This window comes from Petaurus breviceps, unplaced genomic scaffold (genome assembly GCF_028583685.1).
Source record: "Petaurus breviceps papuanus isolate PSGF00001 unplaced genomic scaffold, PetGlider_PUasm1.0 140, whole genome shotgun sequence".
In the NCBI taxonomy this organism is placed as follows: Eukaryota; Metazoa; Chordata; class Mammalia; order Diprotodontia; family Petauridae; genus Petaurus; species Petaurus breviceps.
Window position 1 is genome coordinate 36,860,891 of NW_027185698.1, and position 10,582 is coordinate 36,871,472.

The window sequence follows — 10,582 nt, forward strand, 5'->3', positions numbered from 1 at the left end:
CTCCCTAGGAGAATGCAAACTCCTCTTTATATTCTCAATGACTAGTCTTGTACTGAGTTACTTAGGTGCTTAATAAATGTTTGCTGATTAGAGGGGGTGCAGTAACAGACCACCATAGAATCATGGAACATGCTAGCATCTGTGCTAAGCTCCCTTTTATTGATGGGAAACTATTGCCTTAGAGTCAGTAAGACTCTTGGTTCAACTCTTATTTCTGACACATACTGAGTGTATGACCTTGGGAAGTTCACTTAATGTCTCAGTGCCCCAGGTAACATTCTAAGACTGTAAGTGGTAGATCATGTGCAGATAGAAAGGGTTTCCTCATCAGGACTTTCCCATACCTAGAAAATCATAGGTCTGGTCACTATCCCTCCAACATGATACAAACAAATTGTCATTAATGAATATTAGAGATACAACTCAAGTGTGATGGGAAGTTAAGGAAAACTTCCTGGAGAAGTTAACATTGATTGGATTGGGTAGAGTGTCAACAGGTGAAAGGGTAGAGAAGGGGAGACATTTTAGGCATGGAGGGTAGCATGGATATGTATGAAAAATGTCAAGTGGTTCAGTGGCTTAAACTCTAGTATAAATAGGAGGAGGAAAATAGTATTGGAAAGGGAAGCTATGATTAGTTATGGCCTTGAATGCCGGGCCCTAGGATTGAGCACTGAGGAGTCCTGGGAAGCAGTATCTTGGGGTGGCTGGGACCATTGATGTCAAGATTATGCCACATGACTTGGAGGGTAGTAATGGTTAGAATCATAGCCTGGAATAATCTGTAACTATCAACATTTGGAAGTCAGAAATAGCCTTATTAGTTAAGTGCCTGGTCTATAGTAAAAGTGAATGCTATTCATGGTAGAGCTTTTTACTAAGCTATAAATTTTCCTTGAAGTTAATATTTTGTGTTCCAAATACACATGCCTTTTACTTACTTTCTCAGGATTTGAGCCCTTCTTCCTATTGATTATCTCATCAACTATTTAAGTAATCCAATTTCCACTCACTAAAGATAAAACACTCAATGAAAACCTTACATTTTTCTTAATTTATTCACATCAATATGGTCTGACCCAACACATCTGATTTTTAATTTGCTACTTTAGTGCAGCTGGCTCTAAAAATATGTGTTTTTTTAGTGACTGATTTATACTTGAGAGTCAGGAAGACGGGTTCAATTCCTGTCTTTGAGACTTAGTAACTGTGACCGCGGGCAAGTCCATGTTCTATTCCAGTCCTCTTTTTCTTAAGATGAAGAAGCTGAATTCTAGAGAGTTCTTATTTATTTTTAGTTGATTTCATTAAAGATAATTCTCTATCTTGTTAATGACTTGCTTAGAAATAAAATGTCTTATTTTCTTATTTTCCTATCAGTTAACAAGCATTTATTAAATGACTGCCCTGTCTTATTCATTCATTCATCTGTGCTAGATGAGGATACAAATATAAGAGCAAGACTGTTCCTACCCTCAAAAAGCTTACAATCTGCTAGCTAGATTCTTTATTACTTTGAAATCTGGATTGGATTTTGCTGTGGAGTAAGTAGATGCCATCAACTTTTGGTTGGACTTGGGGTTGGTAACACAGAGTTGATAGCCTTTCTAATCAGTTCCCAAAAATCTTCTTTAGGGGTTATTCTTTTTTAAAATACATTTTTATTTATTTTGTTAAATTCTTCCCGATTATGTGTAGAAAACATTTTAATATTCATTTGAAAATGTTTTGAATCAGAAATTCTCTCCACTCCCCCTGCCTCACCCTGCTCCTTGAGAAGGCAATTTGATTATACAGGTGAAATCATGCAAAGTGTATTTCTATAGTAACCATATTGTAAAAGAAGACACAAACAAAATCCCCAAGAAAAAAAAGAAAATTTAGAAAGGTATACTTTAATCTGCATTCAGAATTTATCAATTCTCTTGGGAGGTGGATAAAATTTCTAATCATGGGTTCTTTGAAATTTTCTTGGATCATTGTTTTGATCAGAGTAGCTAAGTCTTCACAGTTGATTATTCTTACAATATTACTATTACTGTGTTGTTTTGGTTCTGCTTACTTCACTTTGCATCAGTTCACATAAGTCTTCTAAGGTTATTCTGAAAACATTCTGCTTGTCATTTCTTATAGCACAATAGTACTCCATCTTAATCATATTCCACAACTTGTTAAGCCATTCCCCAGTTGATCGACATCCCCTTGATGTCTAATTCTTTGCCATCACAAAAAGAACTGCTATAAATATTTTTGTACATATCGGTCTTTTTGGAATATAGACCTAAAGTGGCATTTCTGGGTCAAAAGATATGAACAGTTTTTTAGCCCTTTGGACATAGTTCCAAAATTGTTCTCCAGAATGGCTGGACCAATTCACAACTCCATTAACAATACATTAGTGTCCCAATTTTCTATATCTTTAGAGGTTATTCTTAAAGAGGATTGATGAGATTAGGGGGCAAGAGACCTGCGCAGGGTTCCCATTACCTACACATACTTTAGAGGTAGTATGGCACAATCAACAAAGTACTGAACTTGGAGGCAGATCTGTGTTCAAATGTCATCTCAGATACTATATGAGCATCCATTTCTTCATCTGTAAAATGGGGATAATAACTGTGTAGGGTTATTGTGAGGATCTACATAAATAATGTATATAAAGTGCTTTGCAAAATTAAAGCACTATAAAAATGTCAGACATTCTGTATACCAAAGAGATTAAAAAAAGGAAAAGAACCTATTTGTACACAAAATATTTATAGCAGCTCTTTTTGTAGTGGCTAAGAATGATTACTGTTTTCAGAAAGACCTAGAGAGACATAAACTGATGCAAAGTGAAATGAGAAGAACCAGGAGAACATTGTATACAGTAACAACAATATTGTATGATAGTCAACTGTGAATAACTTAGCTATTCTCAGCAATGCAGTGATCCAAAACAATCTCAAAAGACTCATGATGAAAAATGCTATTCACCTCGGGAGGAAGAATTGGTGGTGTCTGAATGGAAATCGGAGCATACTATTTTTACTTCCTTTGTTTTTTGTGTTTTTTTTTCCCACTTTCAGGTCTGTATCTTCTTTTATAACATTACTAATATGGTAATATGTTTTGCATGATTGAACACATATAAATTATGTCAAATTGAAAGAGGGAGAGAATTTAGAACTCATTTTTTTTAAAAAGCAAATGTTAAAAATTCTTTACATGTAATTGGGGAAAAATAAAATATTATTAAATAAAATAAAAATAATTAACAAGTTAATACCAGAAAAAGTCAGACATTATTGTTATTTTATTTTGCTTGAATATTTCCAAAATGAGACCTATTGAAAAATCAACTTATTCCACTGCTAGATAGCTCTAGTTATTAGGAAGACTTTTCTCACATTAAGTTGACATTTTTCTTTGTAATATCTCTCCAGTAATGCTAATTATCTCTCTTCTAAATCTTCTCTAGGTTGAACATCTCTGGTTATCTCAACCAGTCTTTTTGAGAGGTGGTTTCCAGGCTCTTCACTCTCATGATCGTCCTTACCTAGATATAGTTCAGTTTATCAATAACTTTGGTGCTTAGAACTTAACCCAATATTCCAGATGGGAAAGATCTCAGTGTCAAGGCCTATGTCCAGCATTTATAGAATAAATGAATGAAAGAGAATTTATTAAGGACTTATTATGTGTCAGGCATTGCGCTAAGTCCTGGCATCTAAATACAAGATCTAGACAATCCCTGAACTCAAAGAACATACATTCTAGTTGTTGTGCCCAAACCCAAATCACTCATCTCTTGATTTGAAGCCCACCATTAAGCCCCTTTATATATTTGTCTCTATTCTATACCTTGTAATAGCTTGAAACAGCTTAAGGCATAGTCTTGGGTACTGCCCAAGGTGTAGTCTTGGGGTTATGGCACAAGTTTATCTTAAGAAGAGACCACCCTGTTCTGTTCCTGCTGATCAAGCAGGGCAGGGTCCCCACATCCTGTACCCAGAACATGACCCTAGTCTGTCCCCATCACCCCACACCCTCCACTCTTTACCCAGAACATGACCCCTAGCCTATACACTTCACCTTGTACCCTCTACCCTGTTCTGGGAGGGACCCCTTTCCAGGAAAAGTTGCACCCTTGTACCCTTGCATCATCTTCCCAATTATCCCTGAGCTCTAGATCTAACCAATGGCAATTCTTAGCTTCTGTGCATTATTGCTTATTCTAGTTCTCCTCCCCAATTGTGGTTTTTGTGTTTTTAGCCTTTATAAGCACTGTATATACTCCAATTTGGGGCTGCCTGATTTGAGTTTATACTCCAGGCAGCACTTAATCAATAAATCCTCACCTAAATTTACCTTGAACCCAGATCTCGGCTTGCTCTTATTCTCTACACAACATCATAAGGGAAGAAAACACATACATAAGGGCGGTAGCCAGGGATGAGAGTTGTTTCATCCATGGGTCAGTCGACAAATCCTTTACTGAAACAATGATATGATGGTAGTATTGAATTCAAACCCAAAGCAAGAGGTGGGATGGGGAAGGAAAGCCTGGTGGGCCTGCAGGGCTGATGGCAAGATAGTCAAAGTGGATGGCCAGATACATATGAAGCATGGTCTGAAACCTTCCAGATATAGTGGGATAGCTGAGTTTACACTAATCAAAGATGGCCTGGTCCCATAGTAGGAGTTCCAGAGCAGTGTTTATGTTTATGTTGTATCCCTTCAATAGAATATAAATACCTTGAGGATAGGGACTATTTCAAGCCATGGTTCTTTCAGATGACAATATCAAACATTGCCTGACAAAGTAGTAAACACTCAATCATGAATCACCTAAGTATATTCAGATTTAAGACACCAGGAATTCATGCTTGTATGGAAATTTCTGTCTATATACCCTTCACTAGACAAATATACCTGATGACAGGGACAGAAACCTCTCTATGGAATAATTAATAGCACAGGACCTTTTAAACTCCCTTTTATATATGAAGAAACTGAGGTTTAAAGGGGGTAAGAGACCAGTACAGGGTTACATAAGGGGTAAAAAGTTGAGGCTGAGTAAGAGGAATTTGAATTCTAATCTTTCAATGTCAAGTCCATTACTTTTTCTACAATCTTCTATGGCATTGCACATCAGAAATCCATTGACTCCCTCTGGATTTCTAAATCCATAATCGCCCCTTTGAAGAGACAGGGTACTTTCAACCTTTAAATAACTTTAGTGTACTCACTGATTAATCCAAATCCAGATAGGGTATGGATCTTCACCCCCATTTTACAGGGGAGAAGACTGTCAGAGAAACTCTGAGTAGTCAGTTGATGTCAAAGGCAGAGGCAGAGCAGGTTTACTTCTGACTTAGAGCCCCCATTACATACACCAGACCTTCCCACCTCTTGTCACTTAGGGTCTCAGCAAACCAGATGATGTGGGTCAGTGGGAAGCCAGAGTTCACAAAGAAGAAAGAAAAAAAGTCCTTAAAGTGAAATGATTAAAAAAATGTAACATCTCTCTCTCTCTAGAGATGTCTCCAACTTTCTAACTTCAAACTCTCAGGGAGTAAATTTTTTCTTCAGCTTTTCTAAAAAAGAAAAATCACATCTGGGCTTGGTTTAAATAGTGGAAAACCTTCCTAGAGACAGGATTGGAGAGAAAGGAAAGATTGTGTAAGTTTGGCTTGGAAATGGAGGTGACTCTCAGCCTTTACCTGAAAGCATCATTCTGGATGGCAATCCAATTCTCAGGCTGAGTGATATCAATATATAGTCCTAGGAAGGAGAAACAGCATCTTTGATATTTTCTGAGATTAGTAATTTTCCATTATGCTTTCAGGTTGATGCTGTAGTAGAGGAAGAATTGATCATCATAACCTGGTATTGTAAATCATCTGCAAAGCTTGAGGAAGAATGAAGGATTCTGTTTCAGCCCTTTTCTCCCCAGCAAGATAGCAAATTGGACAGTAATCAGAATTTGTACTCTTGCTTTCAAGAAATTTTAAGCGGTTGCTATTCTCAACCACTACCCCCTCCTATCCATCCCAAACCCCTCTCTCTCCCTCCCTTGATTTCCTGAGTACTGTAGTTTGTTGTAAAAATAGCATTTCATACAACATTCTGCATCTCGAATAGACTTTTATTTTAAAGTGCTCCTTTGTACATCTGGTGTTTTACAAGTTCTCTGATGTGAATTACTGCCTGGAATGTTCACCTCTAAGATCAAGTTGGAATTTTGTCCAATCTCGATGGGGGCCGCATAGCTCAGGGTTCAGGCAGGGTGGTGATATAGAAACCTGAAACCACAGAAACCTTTGGAGTTTGTCTAACTGCTGAGAGGGGGCATGTGAGGATTCCACCTCCCTCAAGTGGTAACCAGCCAGGTTCTCTAGTTAACATCAGAGGCAGAGTGGTTTAAGGGAGGAAATGATATTTTATATTTATCTAGTACTTTTAAGATTTGCAAGATATTTTATGTAGGTTATCATAGCTGATTCTCACAACAACCCTGTGAAATTGTTTCTGTAGATACCGTTCCCATTTTAAAGATGAAGAAACTGAGGCCCTGAGTGGTTGTGACTTATCCCCAATTATATGGTAATAGACAAAGTCAAGACTTTGATCCAGATCTCTCCTGATTCCAGATTCAGCATTTTACTATACCATGGTGCCCTTTAGTCACAAAAAAACTGGGTTCAAATCCTAGCTTGGCTACTTATTAAGCTGTGACTTTGGCCAAGTTATTTCCTCTTTATTTTTAGTCATATTTAAATGAGGTGATGAGACTGTGACTTTTAAAGTTTCTCCCAGCTCTCGGTCCTGTGATCCTATGATATTACTCAGAAATTTCTTCCCCACCCAAAGAAGTAGTTTTTCCCTCATCATATTTAAAACTTAGATGCCCTTGTCTTCAGTAAACAGATGAATAAACTGGTTGAAGGAGTAATCCTAGAAATTGGGTCAGCTGTCCCACACCCTTACTAGGCAGGATTGTTTTCCCTTTGCTCATTGAATGAACAAAGACAGGGCAGGGAGAGGAGGTTCATATCATGGAAATCATATCAGAGAAAGACTCTTGGAGGTAAGATCATCATATCCAGCCCCAAGGGTCGGAGAGCCGAAGTGACATACTCAGAATCATCCAGCAGACCTGGGGCCAGAATTTAGTTCTTAAGGTGCCTGAATCAGGAAAAGAGGCTAACTATGAGGAATTCAGTTCCATTGATCAAGTTTCGATGAAGCATTTACTATATGTAGGGGCTAGGTAGAATTAGAAAGAATTTTAGGACATCTCTTATAACCAGAAGTAGCCTTAGAGCAAAGAAATAATCACAGCTGATGTTGATAGAAAACTCACAAAATGCTTTATAAACCTTATTTCAGTTGACATCAAATAGATAAATCATATCAAAACAATTGAGTGAGATAACATGTGAAGTGTTTTCCAGGCTTTAAAAGACCATGTAAATACTGCTGCTGCTCCTCCTCTTCCTCCTCCTCCTCCTCCTCCTCCTCCTTTCCTCATAATCCCCTATAAAGGGATTATATAGACACTGTGGTTCTAATTTTTCAGAAGAGGAAATAAAAAGATAAAATTTGACCACGTTGCTCCCCTACTTGGGAATCTCCAGCGGTTCCCTCTTGTCTCTAGAATAACTATAAACTTTTCTTTTTGAAAAGTCCTTCATTTTATGGCTCCAGCTTACTGTTTCGTATTTTTTCTACTTCCCTTTGCTTTAGGCACTCTATATTCCCCTCAGATTGTCCTAATAGTGGTTGTATAGAGGTTATTCTATTTCTTGTCTCCTTTTCTGCACGTTTTCTCCACTTCAGAAGAGCCCCCCCTCTTCCCCGTTTTCCTTCCTCACCTCTGCCTTGTCTTCCTTCAAAGCTTAGCTCATGTGTTACTTCCTATAGTGCAAGGAACCCTCTGCTCACTTCCCTTTTCCCTACCCACAGCTGTCCATACTCTCTTCTCCTGGAGGTTACTTGCCTCTGTTTCCTTTTTGGTGAATGTTTTGTTTTCACCAAATAGAATGTAAACTCCTTGAGGGCAAGAACTGTCTTGTTTTTGTCCTCATTCCCAGTGCCCAACACAGAGTAGGCTTAAATAAATACTTACTTGTTGAATAGAGTAATTTCTTAATATTTTGGTGAATTTAAAAGATAAACCCATAGGAAAAGTAAGATAATAATACAAAATATTATACAGACACATGACAATTTGTGTGACACAAATCATATATGTGCTAAGACACCTCCTCAAATGGGAAATAAATGAGGATAGGTGGATCATGGAAGGCTTTATTGAGAAGGTGAGATATGTTAGTTGTTGAAGAATGGCTAAGGTTAGAATAGGTATAGAGGAAGGAGCATAGCTTTTAATTTAAAGACTGTAATCTGACAATAGGCAGTCAGGAATGAGCATGACAGAAGCAGGAAAGGGGACATGTGGAAGGTTTGGGAGAGTGTCCATGGGGTCATAACTTGACTAGATTGGAATGCCCTTGTCAGTGAAAGGTGAGAAGGAGATGGATAGATCTATTTGGGTAGATTGAGATAAAGGAGGACCAATTCCTATAGTTATTCATATAGTCATGGAATTGTAGAATGTCAGAACTGAAATAGATCTTAAAATATATACCATGAATGCTAGGGGAACTTTAGAACGTAGAACAAAGGCCACTGAGTGTTTGAGCTGGGAGGGATCATAGAAAACACTATGAATCCCTGAAGAGAATTTAGCACCTAGACCATAGAATGTTAACCCTGGAAGGAACTTTGTTAATCACCATGTAACTCCATCTTCTCATCTTATTACAGATAAGAACAGTTGAGTTTTTGACAGTTACTTGATCAAGGTCACACAGCTAGTGATTGACTGAGTCAAGACAAAATGCTACCATTTTGAATTTGGAAGAGAGATTAAATGCCACCTCATCCCAATCCCTGCCTGAAGCATGATTTCTACCCCAATATTTGGACTGTTTAGGGACACCAACATGTTTTAGAAAGAGCACAGGTCTTTTAGAACCAAAAAGACTTGAGTTTTAATGTTCTCTTGTCTACTTTGGAGCTGAGTGACCATGGGCAAGTCACTTTATCTTTCTGTGCCTCCAGTTTCTAATCTCTAAAATGAGCATAACAATACTTGTCCTGTCAAGATTATTACGGGCAAATTATAAATAAATACATGTGAGAGCTGTTACTCTTATTTTCATGACCTCGGGCTTCTTTTTGACAAGCATGAAGAAAATGGACAAAATGCAAGGAATACATATCCACTAAATCCAATTATACTTGTTGGCAAGTCTAACTTTGGTCCTTTCATCCTTTTGGTATCTCTTTAAGTGGTCAGAAAGATGATAGAACTGGGAAACTCCTCTGTAAGCAACCATTGACTAGATATGGGTCAGTTCTAAGAAATATCCAAAAATGGAACATGGCTAGAGCTTGATTATAAAGATATGAAGATTTATGACTTGAAATATTTGCCCAATGCTCTAATCAGGACAGAGGGAACAACTACCATTATACTATGTTCTCAGGGTTTAAAGGCCTTCTGAATATTTTTTACACTGATGCGTTTTATTTCCAATGGATAAAGCCATGGGCTTAGAGTCAGGAAGACCTGAATTCAAATTCATCTTCAGACACATTAGCTATGTGACTCTGGGACAGTCATTTAACCACTATCTGCCTCAGTTTCCCCAATTTTAAATTAAGGGTAATAATAGCACCCACTTTCCAATTTGAAGAACAAAATGAGATATTTGTAAAGGACTTATAAAGCATTTTGTCTGGCATGCAGTAGGTGCCTAATAAATGCTTGTTCCTTCCCTCCAATTTGGGAATTCCAGTATTATATATTCATCCTTTTGGATGAAGGCATAATATCTCTCTGTTAAAATGTAAATTTTTAATATATTGTCAAGAGATACAACATGATATACTTTTTTTTTTTTTTAAGCAATTGGGGTTAAGTAACTTGCTCAAGGTTACACGGTCAGGTATTTCTGGGTGTGGTGCTGAGCATCTGAGCCCGGATTTGATCCAGGTCATCCTGACACTGGAGCCCGTGCTCTTACTCGCTGTGCTACCTGGCCGCCCCACAACATGATATACTTGAAGAAGCACTAGACTGGGAGTGAGATATGAGTTTTGGTCTAGTTCTGAATCCGGCTTTCTGTGCCATCTTGGATACATCATCTTCTCTCTTTGAGGCTCAGTTTCTTTTGTAAAAATGAAGGAAATCAGACTGGATGATCCACAAAACTGGATGGGGCCATTATATCTCTCCCACTGATTCCATAATTGCCAGTTATTAACTTCTTAACTCAGATTAATTCCTCAGATTAAGGCAGCCCAAAGAAAGGGAAGATAAAACAGTTTTGCTGCTGACCCAGGACTCTAATCTGTTCATTCAGAAAGTATCTATTTCTTCTGTTTTCTTTAGATAGTCTCTGTCCTTTCTTTATCCTCAAAAGGCTTGTGTTATGCTACATTTCAGCCTATAAGCTGCCTCAAGATTTTGGGATGTAGGCAGGATCTTTAATACATATCTCTTGTCTCTTTGGCCCTGTGTTTTTTA

The 10,582-nt window shown here is 37.8% G+C and overlaps 1 protein-coding gene across 3 annotated transcripts in view; it reads left to right on the forward strand.

Moving 5' to 3' along the window:
- The window catches only part of SORCS2 (sortilin related VPS10 domain containing receptor 2), a 1,276,597-nt gene that overhangs the window by 13,727 nt on the left and 1,252,288 nt on the right, over positions 1-10,582 (forward strand). The gene's annotated exons all lie outside the window — the stretch shown is intronic.